Raw genomic sequence first — 17,457 nt, forward strand, 5'->3', positions numbered from 1 at the left:
AACTATTATAAATCAGCTGGGGTTGGGGACCTATAAGCAATTTCCATAAAAATGAGTTGGTGGCTCCTGAGCAAAAAGTATTAAAGATGTTGCATGCAAAAGCCACTGAACTCCATATAATTGATCTGTACCCGATGGAAGTATAAAAGTATAGCAAAGATGGGAGTAGACTCTACATTTACCAAATACTGCCAATCAGCACACCAAGTACTTTAATGTTGACTTCCCTTAATCTTAAAATCTGACAATGGCTTTTGCTTTGTTCCCATTTACACATTAACAGTGTAGCCTTTATGCATTATATCAAGTTTCTTCTTTGAATGCCAGGGCAAGAAGCGCCATGTTGGCTGCCAGGCACCCAATCTGTTGGTGACTGCCTCTCCAGTGAACTTGGAAGCACAAGATTAATTGTTTATAGACTGGACACAAGACACTAATGTCTGGCCATTGCATAAAGCACAACCAGGCCAGAGGAGCTTCCACTGAAAAATGCAGCAACAAATTGAGCAGAGAAAGAAATTCAAACTTGTAATTATCCTACACATGGTTCGCTAAGTGAACTGAACTCCTCAGAGTCTCAGGAGAAAAACTCTGAGGTTGACCAATATTCAACTGCCTACATCTGCCATAGAGGACTACTGTCATCTCAGAATAAAGAGATGGTTATTCAGCTACCTGATGCAAGTCAAAACACACTCACATCTCCTACTCACAAGGAGCCAGCATAAAATGGGTACTGAGCTGGGAGAACAGGTGTGTTTGTGCTTGGAGAAAGCAGCTAGGGATATGAAAATGACTTAGCAGCTGGTGAAAAAGAAGATTGAAGTTGTGCCAGGCAAAGGGTATTTTTCCTCTAATTATGCAAAAGCTTTAATTTCATTGATCATGTTGTTCTCTTCTTTCTCCATATAAACAATATAAGAGATATGTACCATCCCTTTGGGGAAGTTAAAATCATTGCCAGAGATGCTTATTAAAAGAATGAGGGTCAAGAAACACCCTTCAGTAGATGACCTTGCTGTTTTCTGAGGATCTGTGAACCATGGAAAGCTTAATTAGAAAAATAAATAAATAAAATATGTAATAAAATGAAATGTAGTCATAAGAGCTGGGGGAAAAAAGTCAATAGAAAGAGTAAACTCAGAAAACAAGACCCAGAAAATCTGAAGGAAAAAAAATATATGTGTGTGTGTATATGCATATATGTATGCATATATATACACACACATATATATGCACTTTTATTCAATTATTGGAATTCATTCATTTGCTCATTTAATAAAAATTTATCTAGTATGTACTTTGTACCAGACACTAAGCTATATACTCTTAAAAGTTAAAAGTTCTGCCTTCTGCAATGGCTTATGATCTAGGGGTGAAAATAAATTTTTCACCCTAACTCAGTTGAGGTGTGGTTGGGGCAGCTGCTCAGAAAGAACTTCATCCTAACAGAGGAGGGTTAGTCTGTCCTTTCATTTGGGGGAAAAGTTTAATTTTCTATGTTGAGTCGTAGTAGAATTCTTCTGAAGATATGTAAAAAACTTGGTAGATGGTTTGCATTGAGGGGCAAAGACCTTGGTCACTCATGTATGACCAAGTGACCACAAAAGTCTGTGTCTCCCCGTTGGATTGCTTTGGAACTTTGCAATAACATGTTTCCAAGATACACTCACCAAATAAAGTGAATAGCAGAAAATAATAAAATCAGAAAACACCCCAACATTCACACAAAATAGAACAACTACTTGAAATGTGCTAATGACTTCACTGTCTTTAGCCTCGGTTCTCTCCCATTCAAGGAAATGTGTGCCAAGCAACCAAGGAGCTGAGGCTACCTTGTGACTCCACAGCTTGTGGTTGTGAACCAACATTACACATCTCTCTACACTGTCAAAAACTGTATCGGCAGTCCTCAGAGCTGGAAACAGCAGTCACAGAATGAGGTTCCATGTCTCTCTGTTTGACTTATAAAATGTCAATCATTGTGTGGTCTCAAATACATTGACTTGCTCACTGTTTGGTAACATTGCAATGACAATGTGTTTTAAATATATGCTGGAAGGACAATTTAAACACTTGACAGCAGTGAGAGTCAAGACAGACCATATTTTCTTTTCTGAATCTAGTATGCAAGAGAATCTGCACATACTGCCAGAGTTTTATTGTCATTTACATAGTCTTTGAATGGAAAAGTGTTGGTTAAGCAGGCATTTTGTTGGTTGCTTTTACCTTGAGAGTCTGACATAGGGAATAGGTTACTAGCCGAATAGAACAAAGGAGGTCAGAGCCCTAAATATTTCCTATTTGTTTTGCTCATTCTCTGTGTGCTACTTTTTTCCTTTAACTCCACACAAACTACTCTCTTGGAACTGGTATCCTTAAAATGGTCCATGTAGCACTCTAAAATTGGTCACCCATTTCTATTAGGGAGCAGGATCCAAAGAGAACATAAAGATGGATGAGATATAAAAATACAGTATAATAGAATAACTTATTTAAATGTTAAATTATGCTTTCCTCTCAAATTATTTTCCCTTTTCAGCTCCTTTCCAGAAAAAAAAAAAAAAATCCAAATGCTTTAAACTCCTCTGCTCCAGGGTATTCCTTCCTGACTTTTTTTTTTTCAAAAAATTGTGAGCCCCTTGAAAATATTGTGCTACAGGGATGATGAGGAAGAAATTAGCCTTGCAGTGAAAGAGGGCTCCCCGTAATCTGAAAACAGTGGGTATCTTTAGAACTTCACTTACCTCCCTGGGGTAGCTCCTCAGTTAAAAAGTCCATGGCCAAGATTATCATGGAAGCATCAGGGTTGGCTACTTCAAGGGGACCACACTGTCTTAGACAAAGGCACACCAGAAAGGACCATAATGGACCACACTGGGTCTGCCCTCACTTCCTGAGAAAGTTGAAATCTCTATAAGGAAAACAGTGAAGACAAAGTCAGAGAATCACCACCTCAGTGACTTGCAGAGAATAAAGTAATAAGACATTTGTTATTCACACAAGTTTATGATTCCAAATTTACAATTTCAAATACAAAGCAGATTAACCATATTCATTAGCAGGTAACTCAAGAAGATATCTTTTTCTCCCAGAAAATATGTGGTTTCTCTTATTTCTTCTTTGGCTGCACTTTATAGGCCAAGTACCATAAATTTACAGTCAGAAGACCCAGAATATACTGAGTATTATTGGTTGTCAAGAACTAAAAAGACTATGATATTATACCTTGTTGATGAACTAGCAATTTAGCATGGTACATTTTCATGGACACTGGCTGATGATATGAGATTCTTGGGTCAAAGACAAGGGACTTTATAACTGATGGCACAGCAAGCAGCATGAATAGCATACTTTTTATCAGTTCTCCCTTGTCCTCAAGTCCCACAGAGGCAATACAGATGGGCCCACAAAGATGCTGCATGTGCAATGGAGGAAAGGGACCCTGAACTTAGGGAACTGGAATATTTTATATTGGACAGAAAGTATGCTTGTCCTTTGTTCCAGAGAGAGTCACTATCTCTTCTGCCCCATTTTCTGTAAATACCTCTTTGATATTTGCAAAATATCAAAAAAGGAAGGTTTTAATTTCTGTCCCAAAACATGCAGAATTATGATAGAGACATAAAAATTATCTTTCAGCAGTGCTAAGTCTGCTGTAACACTTAAAAGGCTAAAAAAGCTTGACACCAACCCCTCAACAATTCCATAAAAGAGTTCAATTAGCTAAAGTGGGACTATAAGCAAAGAACTCCACTTTTCAGTGCTTCTCTTTCTGTGATTATAAAATGGGATGATATCTGCCCACTCATTGCTTATTTTGAGAAATAAAGGAAAAGAACAGTTTGACAAATGCTTTGAGTTTCATGATGGACACTCTAAAATAGGAGAATACCATATACAAACATACTGGGTTCTAATCACACATTTATTCTCTGATGCCTTTGGGGGAAGTGTGATAAACATACAGATATTTTATTCTGATAAAGTAGAAATACTGATTTTTTTAAATGCTGAATGAGAGTTTAAACCATTAGTTTCATCAAATTATAAATCTGACTAGATATGTTAAACACTCTTGTTTTTATTGAAGCTACTTTTTAGATTTCTTTAGAAATCAAATAGATTTGCTGTTTTCTTATCATATAACTTCATGGCTAGAAAATAATACTGGTGTGGACCCTGAGTCCTGCTTATATCATCTTCCCCACACTCCTTGCCATCCCACACACATAGATGGCAGCCCCCCATCCTTTCTGTCTTTACTTGCATTCAGGTAAAACTTTGGAGGCAACTTGTGCAGTTGTGTGAGTCTTGTTTCTATAAAGCTTAAAGTCTAGTTTGGCTTTATGTCCAAGCTCACCAGGCAGCAGAGAGGAAGTCAAGGCTGAAAGAATGAAGAGAGCTCATAGCTCTCAGATAGAAGACCGAAATTAGCAATTTTGCTAAAAGATATCCCTAAATTTTTCTGAAACATAATTATCTCCATGTGCTCTATAAACTCCTACATGAGAATGCCTAGGTCTATGCCCCAGGTCAAGTTAATCAGAACATCTGAAAATAGAGACTAGAAATATACATTTTAACAAGCATTATAAGAGATCCCGATAGCCACTAAGGATTGAGAACCTCTCCCTTAAAATTTAATCACCAATAGAATTTTAATAATTATGTTCATCTTACAAATTGTAGAATACAAGACAAAAGCATGAGCCATTAATTGAAAGGCAGGGCAAAAGTATTTTTTAAATAAAATAGAATGATTTCCAAAGACCAAGTGTAGATAATGATATATATAGATAGTCTTATTTCCTTTATTAAAAGATAAAAACTCTAGCTGGGCATGGTGGTGCTAGCTTGTATTCCTAGTGATTCAGGAGACTGAGTGAGACAGGAGGATCACAAGTTCAAAGCCAGCCTCAACAACTTGGTGAGGCCCTAAGCAACTTAGCGAGAACCTGTCTCAAAATAAAATTTTTTTAAAAAACCTGGGGTTGTAGGTCAGTGGTTGAGCACCCCTGGGTTCAAACTGGTATGTATAAATAAATAAATAAATGGTAAAGAATCAAAAAGGATTAAATATCCAACAAAAGGAAAATAGTTAACTAAAGTATAGTTAACTAAAGTATGTAGTATAGTCACTCAAAGGAATATTTTGCAGTTGTTATAAGTAATATTTACAGAAACTATTGAAAATATAAAAGACACGTGAGAAAAACAAAAATGTAGAGCACAAAATTGCAGGTACATAATTGCAACTGAATATATTTTGTATTGGGGGAAAACTAATAAAGAAAATATTGGAGTTATAAGATTATAGGTGAATACCCTCCCCATCCCTCACCTTTTTTTCAAAAACATATTTAATGTTGTATTTCTCTACACTTTAAGCTAAAGAAATAGACTTTTACAGAGCTTGGGAGTCCTAGCTGCAGCCTCTGCCTGACAATCCACTAAGTAGATTAACAACACTATTTTGTAAGCATCATGAAACAAGAGAATATGTGAAGATAACTAATTCTGTTAACTTTGTTTCCTGATCGAGTATAGATTTCACATTAATATGTTAAGATCTTTTCATTTCTTATGGCCTCATATTCAGTCACTTTTCAAGATTTCTTAACACACTTCTCAGACCAAAGATCACCATCTTTCCTTTTCCTTCCCCTACTGTCCTCCAATACATGCATCTGCCATTCACTTTCCCCAGGGCTGCACTTTCACTCTTTGAAAACCCACAGGTCATCTGGCCAAACCTTAGAATTCACAATAAATTTTGCTCTGCAGTGCAAAAGTCTCTGGTTAACCTATCAAAATTGGACATACATTTGTTGTAGTTGTTGCTCTACTTAGGGTTTCACATTAGAAAGAGAGAACTTTTTACTTCTACTTATAAGTTGCAACATCCAATAGAGAGACTCTTAAGATGAAAGTGTATTTCATCTTATTTCACCTTTATTTTATAAGCAGTACTGTGCCTTGTGTCCGGAGTGCCACGAACCGTTGTTCATGAGGTGTGCTACACAAAACACTGAGTTGTGGCCAACATTCAGCTGGAACTTTGCTTACTATATCTGTTCCTTTGTTGATGTAACACCTGGAAGGGATATAGATTCCCTTATTGGGAGAAAAAAGTCTACTATTAGTTTGTCTATTTTTAAAGTTCTTGATTATAAGATATTCTCCCCATCAAAAATGCCTGCTCAGAAAATGCATCAATATAACAGATGATCTGTGAATCTGTAATTGGTTCTTTTGTGTGTGTGTGTGTGTGTGTGTGTACACATGTGTGTGCATGCTTTTTTGACTATACTGGGAAGCAAAGGAACTGGACCAGACCCTGCCAAGACTTCTAGTAGTACTTAGTTTTTTCAGTGCAAATAGACTCCTGAACAGAGTATGGCTTGTATTTCCCCATTCAAGGGTCACATCTTCAACTTCAGTAACCCTCCTACCCAAGAACAATTCTGGGGAAGCCTGGCAATAATGTTATTAGTGTCTCTTGAAATGGTATATCTGCTTCAGGATGTTAAGTAAAAGATATAAGTTGACACTATGTAGCTACAAAAAGTCATTTTTTAATGAGCTTTAAACTTCAGAGCTAATGTATACCAGAACCTAACACAATACCTAGAACATTTGTGTATCTAATGAATCACAAACATTATTATTGTCATAATTATTGTTTCAGGTAAACTCTGAATAAAGAGCAAATCGATGAATCTCACTATGATGTATAATTACAATGCACCAATGAAAGAAAAGGATAGGTGAAAAAAAAGAAGTCGACAATTATGGTGACACAATTTTGCAGTCATTTATTTCAATACATCTGAAAGAAAAATGATTATGGGACTAAAGGAGCAAATTATAAAATAAACACATATTCTGCCACTGTGGAACAAGAGAAAAAATTTTCTCATCAACAGGGCCTTGCAGTGGAATGTGATGGATATCATTATTCAAAGTACATGTATGAAGACTCAAATTGGGTGTCAACATACTTTATATATAAACAGAGATATGAAAAATTGTGGTATATATGTGTAATAAGAATTATAATGCCAAAAAAAGTACATATAGAAAGGCATGAATTGGCGTGAACATACTCTATATACAAAGATAGGAAAATTGCGCTCTATATGTGTAATAAGAATTGTAATGCATTCTGCTGTCATGTATTTAAAAAAAAAATAAAATCAATAAAACAAAACAGAACAAAAAACAGGGCCCTGATCACTCCCAACACTTTCTAGCCAACTTTCATCTTTCTGAGTCCCTAAGTTATGGATGATCTTGCTTTTTCTCAGATTTTTTTCTTTTGGGCTCTAATTGGATGAAGTATCACCAGTAGCAATATTGAGACTGGGGCAAAGGACATGTAGCAGATTATCCAAGAAAAGGAAATGGGTAGATAGCACTTCCCCATCAACAGGTTGCTAAGATTACTAACATCTCTCGGGGAGGGGAAGGATCATACTTTCCAACACAAGTGATTCCCCACCACCACCATTCTTTCCTGCCTTTTGGGCATTTCTGCAGGGAAGAAAGTAAATGCGGGGTCTATAAAAATGCAAGTCACCCATACTCCCAGGGACACCAACTCTGGGTCCCTGGCAGCAATTCTCTCTCTCTCTCTCTCTCTCTCTCTCTCTCTCTCTCTCTCTCTCTCTCTCTCTCTCTCTCATCTCTATCTCTATCTATCTATCTCTTCTGTTTTTTAAATAAAATTTGCTTTCTACTCTTGCCTTGGCTTTTCTTGGGTATTTACTCTTCTAGGGTGGTGGGAGCAACAAAGATCCGATCCTGATTCCTGATTTTCAAGACTGGTAACAATGTCACCAAACCCTTCTTGAGATTCTGCTCTATTGAAGGGACTTTGTTCAGCACTGGCTATAGAGAATTGGTCCTAATTTGTGTGTGTGTCAAGAACTGTGAGAAGATAGAGACCACCACTACAGCCACAGAGAGCTATGAAAGAAATAGATGAAGGCAAATGATTTTAATGAATAGGAAGAATCCCTCTAAGAGTGGATAATACTCAAGTGTTTTTTAGTTACAATGGATGATACCCAAAGAATTCCAGGTAGTCCAAAAGAAATAATAAAACATATTCTTCTCTTACTTATATGAACATTATTTACACAGAAAAGGACTTGTTATATATGACAGCAAGAAAATGCCCACAGGTGATCAATTGCAGTACTACAGGATACTGTAAGCACCACAGAGATCTGGAGATTGGAGCACTCTTCAGGCTGTTTGACAGGCAGCAGAGAAAAAAGTAGAGACTTTGAAGAAAACTTGGGTTTAATCCTGCTTCTTAACACATTAGCTGTGCAACTCTGGGTAATTTGATAAATTTCTCTGAGTGTTATCTACAAAATGGAAAACCAACCACAAAATTTCTCAGGTTGACATAAATTGATATAGGAAAAAAAAAAGAGGAAATAAGTCAAACATTAAAAGAGGTGGAGGTGGGGAGAGCCCCAAGTAATGCACTAAGCTTCAGACTAGTTACAAAACTGTATTTTCCACTTTTCTTACCCTTACCCAGATTAACCAATGCTCACACCATGCTCAGTATTGAAACCATGGCTTGTGACTATCACATGTCCACACAGCTGTCCCAGATTCCCACAAGACTGCTTCCATTACTGAATCCACCTTGGGAATCCTTTCAACATCTTTAATCACTGCTATTTCATAGAATTTCTCATATTTAGTACTTTCTCTAGTTCACATCCAGCCAAACTATAACTTTTGTTTTAATTATTCAATACTTAGTGTCCAGTTCATGGAACCACTGTCAAAAAGTTTTCCCTTGAGCCTGGCCTTAGTGATTAAAGCAGTTTGAATACACCAAATCACAGGGAAGAGGAAGCCCAGAATAAACCATTGAGAATGATCTGTTTTATTCAGTCCCATCAATAATTCAGAAATATAGTCTCAGGAATTCATGACAGTAACTATTGAGGATTAAGCCTAAACTAACCTCTAAGTCAAAGGGGTGAGAAGATTCCTCTTCTCACTCATCATTAAGGTTCATAGCTGACTCCCCTATAACAGGACACAGATTTACAAGGGGAAAATATACAAATTTCTTTAATAAAAGATTTATTAACACAGGAGCCTTCTTAAATAAAGACCTGGGGAAGTCTGTGTCTTTTTATGGACAGTCATGCTGAAATACGTTAGAGAACAAAGAATCTAATCTAAAGGCAATCAACTGGAGGTGGGGGTACTCAGCAATGCTTGTATGTTCAGATTTTTCTTGGCCTTTTTGTCTGATATTCTTTCCCTTTAGGTATAAGGCAGGACACCTGTCCCATGAGTGTTTTCTGACCTAATTTCAGGGAAGATGGGTCAGAGAATCCTTTTATGATCAGCTCTTAGAGGAAGAAGGCAGGAGAAAGTTAGCGTGATAGTTAATATTGCCTGGATTGGGAGATACCTAGAAATTTGGTAAAGAACATTTCCGGGTGTGTCTGTAAGGGTGTTTCCAGAGATATTTAGCATATGAGTCAGCAAACTGAGTGATGAAGACCCGCCCAGAATGTGGGCAGCAGCATCCAACAGTCTGGGAGCCTGGATTGAACAAAAGGTGAAAGAAGGGGAAGCTCACTCATTCACATTTGCTCAATCCTTCTCAAGCAGGTACATTTGTTTGTTGTTGCTACCCTTTGTCTTTCGACATCAGACTCTAGATTCTTCAACCTCTGAACATTGACTTGTACCGCAACTCTCAGGGAATGGGAGTGGTTCAGCTTTGGACTGGGCTGCATCATTAATTTTTCTTTTTCATACTTTCTCATTTTCCTGAGGCTTTCAGTTTCTTCGAATAAACTTTACAGATTTCCCCGGCTCCACATATGGACAGCCATTATGGTTGGATTATATGATCAGTCTCTGATCATATAATGCAATCAAATAAATCCCCTCTTATGATCATATATACTTCTATTCTTCTAGGGAAGCCTGACTAATACAATCAGCAAGTGACCTTCCTACTCCCACTGTGATCTCAGTTTCCAAGGCACCAAATTTTGAGTTATCATGTTCTGAGCCCCCAAAGAGCCTACAATTCTATTCTAGTGCCACCCAGGTCTAACTTAAACAAAAGATAAAATACCATGTGTCTTATCGAACTCTCTTGGGCATCATTCAGACCTGGGACCAATCTGACCCTTCACCTAAACTTCCAGATATTACAAAGCCAGGATCTTTAGCCAAAAAGATTCCACAAGGATCTGGGAGTCAGACCAGCATTTGACATCTCAGCTGCACAGGGAAAGAAGAATGGGATTAGCCAAAGAATTAACAGAAAACAAGAGAGATGAGAAAAAGTGAGAGAGAGGAGACAAAGATGGCCAAAAAAGATTATGTAAGATACAGCTTTGCACACCTACCTAAAATATATTTCATATGTGACTCATGCTATAGCAGACCCACCAGCCCTCATGAGATATATATGCAGATCATAGACTCTGGATCCTGACTTCAAACCCTGCATCTGCCCTTTGTCCAAATTTCTGAGCCTACTTTATCTTTTGAAAAGTGCCTAATTCACAGAATAGTTGTGAAAAAGAAATGAGAAAGTCTAGCCCAGCCCAGAATAGGCACCCAATAAAAGTTAGCTTCTTGCTCTTTCCTTCATTGGGCTAGGTGTTAAGGTAATAAAAAGAATCTCCACATTTCCAAGATTAGCCTTTTGTGGAGCTGTTCCACTTCAAGGCAGTCTAATTAACACCCATTCTTCACCTTCACCCACGCATTCATCAGTTTCAACAACAGTTAATCACTAGCAGGAGGTCGCAGAGCAGAGCAGATCCAGGCCTTAATCCCAATTTATACTTCTGAGTATCTGTTTGCTATAGGAAATTTCAACAACATGACAACACAATACCTCATTTGTAGTTTTAAATATATATATGACCTTCATATTTATGCTCCCCCGCATCCTAGTTCCTAACACTAAAAAATATATATTTCTAATTAAATGTTTACTGTATTTTTCATATTCGTTTATATAGCATATCATACTTATGTGATAATAGAAATGCTTTTTGTATATTGTAAATGCTAATTTTTCCTTCATATCTTAAAAGAAATAAAATGCCAGAATTTTGCAATGCTGACTGTACATAACAATGAACAGAGGAAAATTTTTAAATGCTGATGCTTGAAGCAGCACATCAAGGCAGAGGTATGTGACGAGGCAAAGCCATTCACCACATGACTAGGAAGCAAAGAAGAGAAAGTGACCAGAGTCCCACCATCCTCTCTGAGGGCATGCCCTCATTGACCTGAGAACCTCCTGTTAGGTTCCATCTCCTAAAGGTCCCACTACCTCCCAATAATGCCACCCTGGGGACAAAGCTTTTATACATGGGCCTTTGGGGATACTCAAGATCCAAACTAGAGTACCAAGTTTGAAAATTGGTACCTATCTAAACCATCGTATGCATACCTTCCTTTTTGAGCTCAGTGCAGTAGATACACAGGTGTCTGGAAGGCCAGTTTCTGTCTTTACACCATCCCATCTCCTTTCTCCTACCTCTGGTCAATATTGATAGGTTTTGTTATGTCCGAGTTATGCCAGTCCTCTCTCCTATCTGTTGAGGAAATGCCAAACTACACAAAAAGAGTTTTTCACTTTTTCCATTTTTCTAGAATATGAATCTCTGATCTCTATCAAGTTGCTACAGACAGCTTTATGCAGTGTAGGCTGCATTTATAAGCAGCCCACACAGTAGAAGCACCTAGAAGAAGAGCAAATTTCTGAGTCTCTATCAGATCTAATTCTGCCATCTTTTAAGATGTTATCTTGACTTCGTAGAGAAGGCAAAACTGTTTTTCCCCCCATGCTTTAAAATTGCTTCAATAACAGTAGAAATGAAACCAAAGAAGAGTCTTTGGGAATTAAATTTATATATTAACTTCTGAATTGTTTACTATTAGGCAAGCTGTGAAAGCAGAGGCAGGGTCCTTCCTGCTGAGTCATGATGGTGAGTTGAATCAAAGAGTCAAGCAATTGCAAGGCCACAAACTACACAACTCAAGCAAGGGAGGAGCAAGAATCAAGCCCAGATGATACATCCATGATCAGAAACATGATCATTGAAATCAGGAGTAAAGCAGAAATAGCTTAGGACCATAGGCTGTTTGAGTCTGCAACCCACACCAAAATCAGGAAGACAGTAGATCAGAATGAGGCCATTATTTGAGAATCAGAACACAAAAGATTAGAGGTAGATGGATGCTAAGCAGAGCCCTTTGATTTAGGATTCCTCTGGAAAGAAAACTTAAATGGCCTTAAACAGATCATTTGGAAATCTTCTCTGTCCTAACCTGCAAAATAACTCTCATTTCCCCATTCTATCCATTTGCCTGCCTATGAGAAACACCCTAAAAAATAATGAAAAATCTCTGAGACATATTCTATTCACCAAACTGGTCCAACAATATTAATCAAAGCAATACTTTGAGCAAACAAGTCCATATATCAAACTATCTTGTTCTACTTGTACACATAGCCAAAATCTAGACTTTGTTTTCAAATTGACTCAATAATAAAATTATTGATGTGTATAACAATATTAGCAGGATTTTCCTGTTGCTTCTGGTTGTCATCTGAAGGCCTAGAGCAGAGAACAGTATTAAGAACCCACATTGTCCATGAGTTTTCAAAGAGATAACCCACAAAAGCTCACCCAGAAATTCAACCCAAAAAATAAAAGGAGGCAAAGTGATGAATCCAACAAGACTATCATGGGGGTTGGGGTTGTTCAGAGAGAACACAGTGCATTTTCCCTATCTGTCTCAGGCTAGGTTTCGGACAGTACTCAACACACACAGAACCCATCAGCCAGATGAAAGGGAGGGCTACAAGAACCTCTAATCAATATGTGCTGTCCACTGAAGTCAGTGGGGTATAGAGACTCTTACCTAGAAAAGTTAAAAGGCAAGAAGCTGCCTGGAGCTGAAAACAGAGCAAAGGTGGGGGGCGGGGGGGGTGGTAATCACAGAAGTGACCCACAGTTTTGAGTGCAACCGAGCAAATTAACACAGGTTTTCTGGAGGTCCAAAAATGGATAGTAACCAGGTCCAGTTACCCTGTTTGGGCTTCCATAATAAAATACCTTTGGTAGGGTAATTTATAAATAATACAAATTTATTGCTTACAATTCTAGACACTGGGAAGTCCAAGATCAGGATGCCAGACAATTCCATCTCTGGCGATGGCCTATCCCTCATAGATGGCACTTTCTTACTGAGTCTTCACATGGCAGGACAGAAAGGGGAGAAGGGGTAAACAGGCTCCTAAAACAAGGGCATAAATCTCATGATCTCTTTGCTTCCCAAAGACCTCGCCTTTTCAGCCACTCCCCAACTCTCCAGTGCTGGATTTTAAAAGCAGGGCTTCATGCATTCTAGGCAAATGCTCTACCACTAAATCCCACCCCCAGTCCCTAGGGCCTCACCTCTTAATAACATCACCCTGGAGGTTATATTTTAACAGAGAATTTTTAGAGGATACAAACATTGAGATCACAGCAACAGGTCTAAGTTCAGGTACCAAACCAAAGAGTCTGGATGGTGTATGCTGCAGAAGCTGGGACTGAAGAGCAATAGCAAGAAGCCAGAGAGATTCCATTTCTCATGCTAGGGACAGGATAAACATTGACAAACAAATGGACATCTGCCCTACATGGAGGTCTCCAAAGTCAGATTACCATTCCAGCCCCTCAGTACTACATTTTCCATCCCAAACCTCTTCTCCTTCAGAACTGCATCCCAAGCCTGGAAATTCTAGACATTAACATATGAAATAGGGCATTAAAAAGTAAAAGAATAAGTCAGGAAAAAAATGAAGATGGCCCACCATGTCCCTTTCTTTCCCTTTTCCACTGGCAGGGAGAACAAAATCTTGATTTAGATTGGACAAGCCTTTTTTAAACCTGAAATGAGACTGTGGATTAAAAATGCGGAAAGGAAAGGGCTGAGGTTGTAGCCAGTGATAGAGTGCTCGCCAACACGTGTGAAGCACTGGGTTTGATTCTCAGCATAAACATAAACAATAAAAGTAAAATAAACAATAAAAGTATTATGTCAAACTACAACTTAAACAATATGTATTTTTTTTAAAATGGGGAAGGAAGGGGTCATGGAAGTAGCAAAGATGGTGGAATGAGATGGACATCATTACCCTAAGTGCATGTATGAGGACACGAATGGTGTGACTCTACTTTGTGTACAACCAGAGACATGAAAAGGTATGCTCTATATGTGTAACATGAATTGAATTGTATTCTGCTAGCATATATAGCAAATTAGAAAAAATGCCAAGGGGACAGAATTATTTGTATTTACCTAGGTGTCATCCAGGATAAAGGAAAAATTCAAAGAGCAAAGATGAAAGGCAGTGGTGACAAAAGAAACTAAGCTGTTTTCTGCTCATACTATGACAAGTTTAGTTCATCTAATCTTATGGGTTGAATTGTGTCCCAACCAAATTCATGAGTTGAAGTCCTAACCCCTACTACCTCAGACTATGACTGTAAAGAAAGGGCTTTTAAAGAGATGATCAAGTTAAAATGAGTTCATTTGGGTGGCTATAATTCAATCAGACTGGTGTCTTCATAAGAAGAGTAAATCTAGACACATGTAGAGGTAAAGGTGTACCTGCACAAAGGCAGCAAAAAGATGAACATTCATCTGTAAGCCAAGGAAAGAAGCCTGGATAAGTTCTTCCTTTACGGCCTTCTGTGGAAACCAACCTTCTGGCACCTAGACTTTGGATTTCCAGGCTCTAGAACTATGAGAAATAAATTCATGTTGTTTGAGCTACCTTGCCTGTGGTATTTTGTTACATCAGCATTACCAAACTAAAACATCTAATAAGCAGGTTAATTGGTGGGAGAGAAGAATTTGACCCCAGTTAAAATGTAACTGCTTCATGAAGGATAACTACTATACTTATTGACCATTAAACTTTAAGGTAATTGAAGATAGCAAATCCTTCCCAGAGATTGAGAAGTCTTTAACGGACATCTTAATCACCATTCCCTTTTGAAACTTAGAACACATGGTATCAAACCATTTTGATGAACTTCCGGATGACTACTCTCTTCTAACCACACAAATATGGCTAAAGCCTTGAATGCAGTACACGATTTTGAACATATATTGTTATGCTTTGGATGTGAGGTGTTCCCCAAAAGCTCATTGTGAAACAACGCAAGAAAATTTATAGGAGAAATGATTGGGTTATGAGACCCTTAACCCAATCAGTGAATTAATCCCCTGGGGATTAATTATTTATTAATTAATTATTACTGGGTGGTAACTGAAGGTAGGTAGGGTGTGGCTGGAGAAGGTGGGTCATTGGGGGCATGCCTTGGGATATATATTTTGTATCTGGCCAGGGGAGTTGTTTTCTCTGCCTTCTGATCATCATATGAGCTGCTTATCTCCACTAAACGTCTCTGCCATGATGTTCTACCTCATCTTGAGGCCCTGCACTTTAGAGTGGTATTTACTGCTTGCTCAGGCTCTGTGGACCAGTTCTGTCCTGGGAAACCAAACAAACTTTGCAATCTAATGGTCCACAACCATATCTTTTCCAGAGTGATTTAAATTCCAGTCTTGAGAAGAAAGGCTCTTTTCTCGCATTTGTTCCTTACTTGGATATCGACTCAGGGTTGGAGAATATTCTTTTGAGATATCTTTACCTTTTTTATACAACACCATCTGATATAGTTTATAATTATTTACATTAAACTTTCCCTATTCAAATAATAATATGGTTTTTGCCTCTTGATTGGACCCTACCTGATGTGGGTAATTATAAATGTTTATTAATTGTCAAAATGTATGGATTTCAGTGTGACATTTCCATGTGTGTATATATCATGCTTTGATCATGTCAAGAATAAACTCTTAATTCATTTATTTAAAAAACCAAAGTATGCAAAGAACTAGAAATATAGTTTGACAGAGTTACCTCCTTAAATGAGCCTATTATCTAATCACAATAAATGAAAAAAATCAGTAAACATTTAAATTCTGAAAAAATAGGCTGTCATTAAGTCTAACCAAAAGCAAAATAAAAATTTCAATCAAACTAAAAATTCAAATCTAAGTATACAAAAGCCTTAAACAACTGTCAAGTTTAAATATTGCTGTGCCCAAATGAATACCTTCTGCATTTAGTTTAAAAAAAATATCTGAGTAGTTTCAATTTGCATTTCTCTAATTGCTAATGATGATGAAAATTTTTTATATGTTTGTTGATTGATTGTATATCATCTTCTGAGAAGTGTCTGTTCAGTTCCTTGGCCCATTTGTTGATTGGGTTATTTGTTTTTTTGGTGCTTAGCTTTTTGAGTTCTTTATATACCATAGAGATTAGTGCTCTATCTAATGTGTGAGTGTTAAAACTTTGCTCCCAAGATGTAGGCTCTCTATTACTACACTGATTGTTTTTTGTTTTGGTTTGGTTTGGTTTGGTTTGATTTGGTTTTATTTTTGTTTTTTTTTTTCCTGAGAAGAAGTTTTTATTTTGAATACAACCATTTGTTGATTCTTGATTTTAACTCTTGCACAATAGTAGTCTTATTAAGGAAGTCGGGATCTAATCAGACATGATGGAGATTTGGGCCTACTTTTTCTTCTATTAGACACAGGGTCTCTGGTTTAATTCCTAGGTCCTTGATTCACTTTGAGCTGAGTTTTGTGCATGGTAAGAAATAGAGGTTTAATTTCATTTTATTGCATATGGATTTCTAGTTTTCCCAGCAATAGTTGTTGAAGAGGCTATCTTTTCTCCAATGTATGTTCTTGGCACCTTTGTCTAATATAAGAGTACTGTAGTTATATGGGTTATTCTCTGTGTCCTCTATTCTGTACTATTGGCCTACAAGTCTATTTTGGTGTCAATACAATGCTGTTTTTGTTACTATTGCTCTGTAGTATAGTTTAAGGTCTGGTACAGTGAGACCACCTGCCTCACTCTTCCTATTAAGGATTGCTTTAGCTATTCTGGGTCTCTTATTTTTCCAGATGAATTTCATTAATTCTTTCTCTGTTTCTATGAAGAATGTCACATCAATGTTTAGCAGCACAATTCACAATAACTAAACTGTGGAACCAATCTAGATGCTCATGAGTTGATGAATGGATAAAGAAAATGTGGTATATGTACACAATGGAATACCATTCGGCATTAAAAGAGAATAAAATCATGGCATTTGTAGGTAAATAAATGGAGTTGGAGAATATAATGCTAAATGAAGTTAGCTAATCCCCAATAAACAAATGCCAAATTTTTTCTCTGATATAAGGATGCTGATTCATAATGGGGTTGTTGGGAGGAGCATAGGAGGATTAGACAAACTCTAGATAGAGCAAAGGGGAAGGAGGGAAAGGGTGTGGGCATGGGGGTAGGAAAGATGG

At 37.5% G+C, this 17,457-nt stretch overlaps 1 long non-coding RNA gene across 7 annotated transcripts in view; it reads right to left on the reverse strand.

Annotated features, from left to right (window-relative positions):
• Positions 1-17,457, reverse strand: part of LOC124105147 (uncharacterized) — an 84,926-nt gene that overhangs the window by 14,875 nt on the left and 52,594 nt on the right. For all 7 annotated transcript variants that reach the window (XR_006855655.1, XR_006855649.2, XR_009228437.1 and 4 more), the window contains one exon: positions 2,748-2,914. This is a non-coding gene — a long non-coding RNA (uncharacterized LOC124105147). The remainder of the gene's footprint in view (positions 1-2,747; positions 2,915-17,457) is intronic.

The sequence above is a fragment of the Marmota monax genome, unplaced genomic scaffold (genome assembly GCF_021218885.2).
Source record: "Marmota monax isolate L192 unplaced genomic scaffold, Marmota_monax_Labrador192_F-V1.1 WCK01_AAM20220418_F8-fsc00129, whole genome shotgun sequence".
NCBI classification, from domain to species: domain Eukaryota; kingdom Metazoa; phylum Chordata; class Mammalia; order Rodentia; family Sciuridae; genus Marmota; species Marmota monax.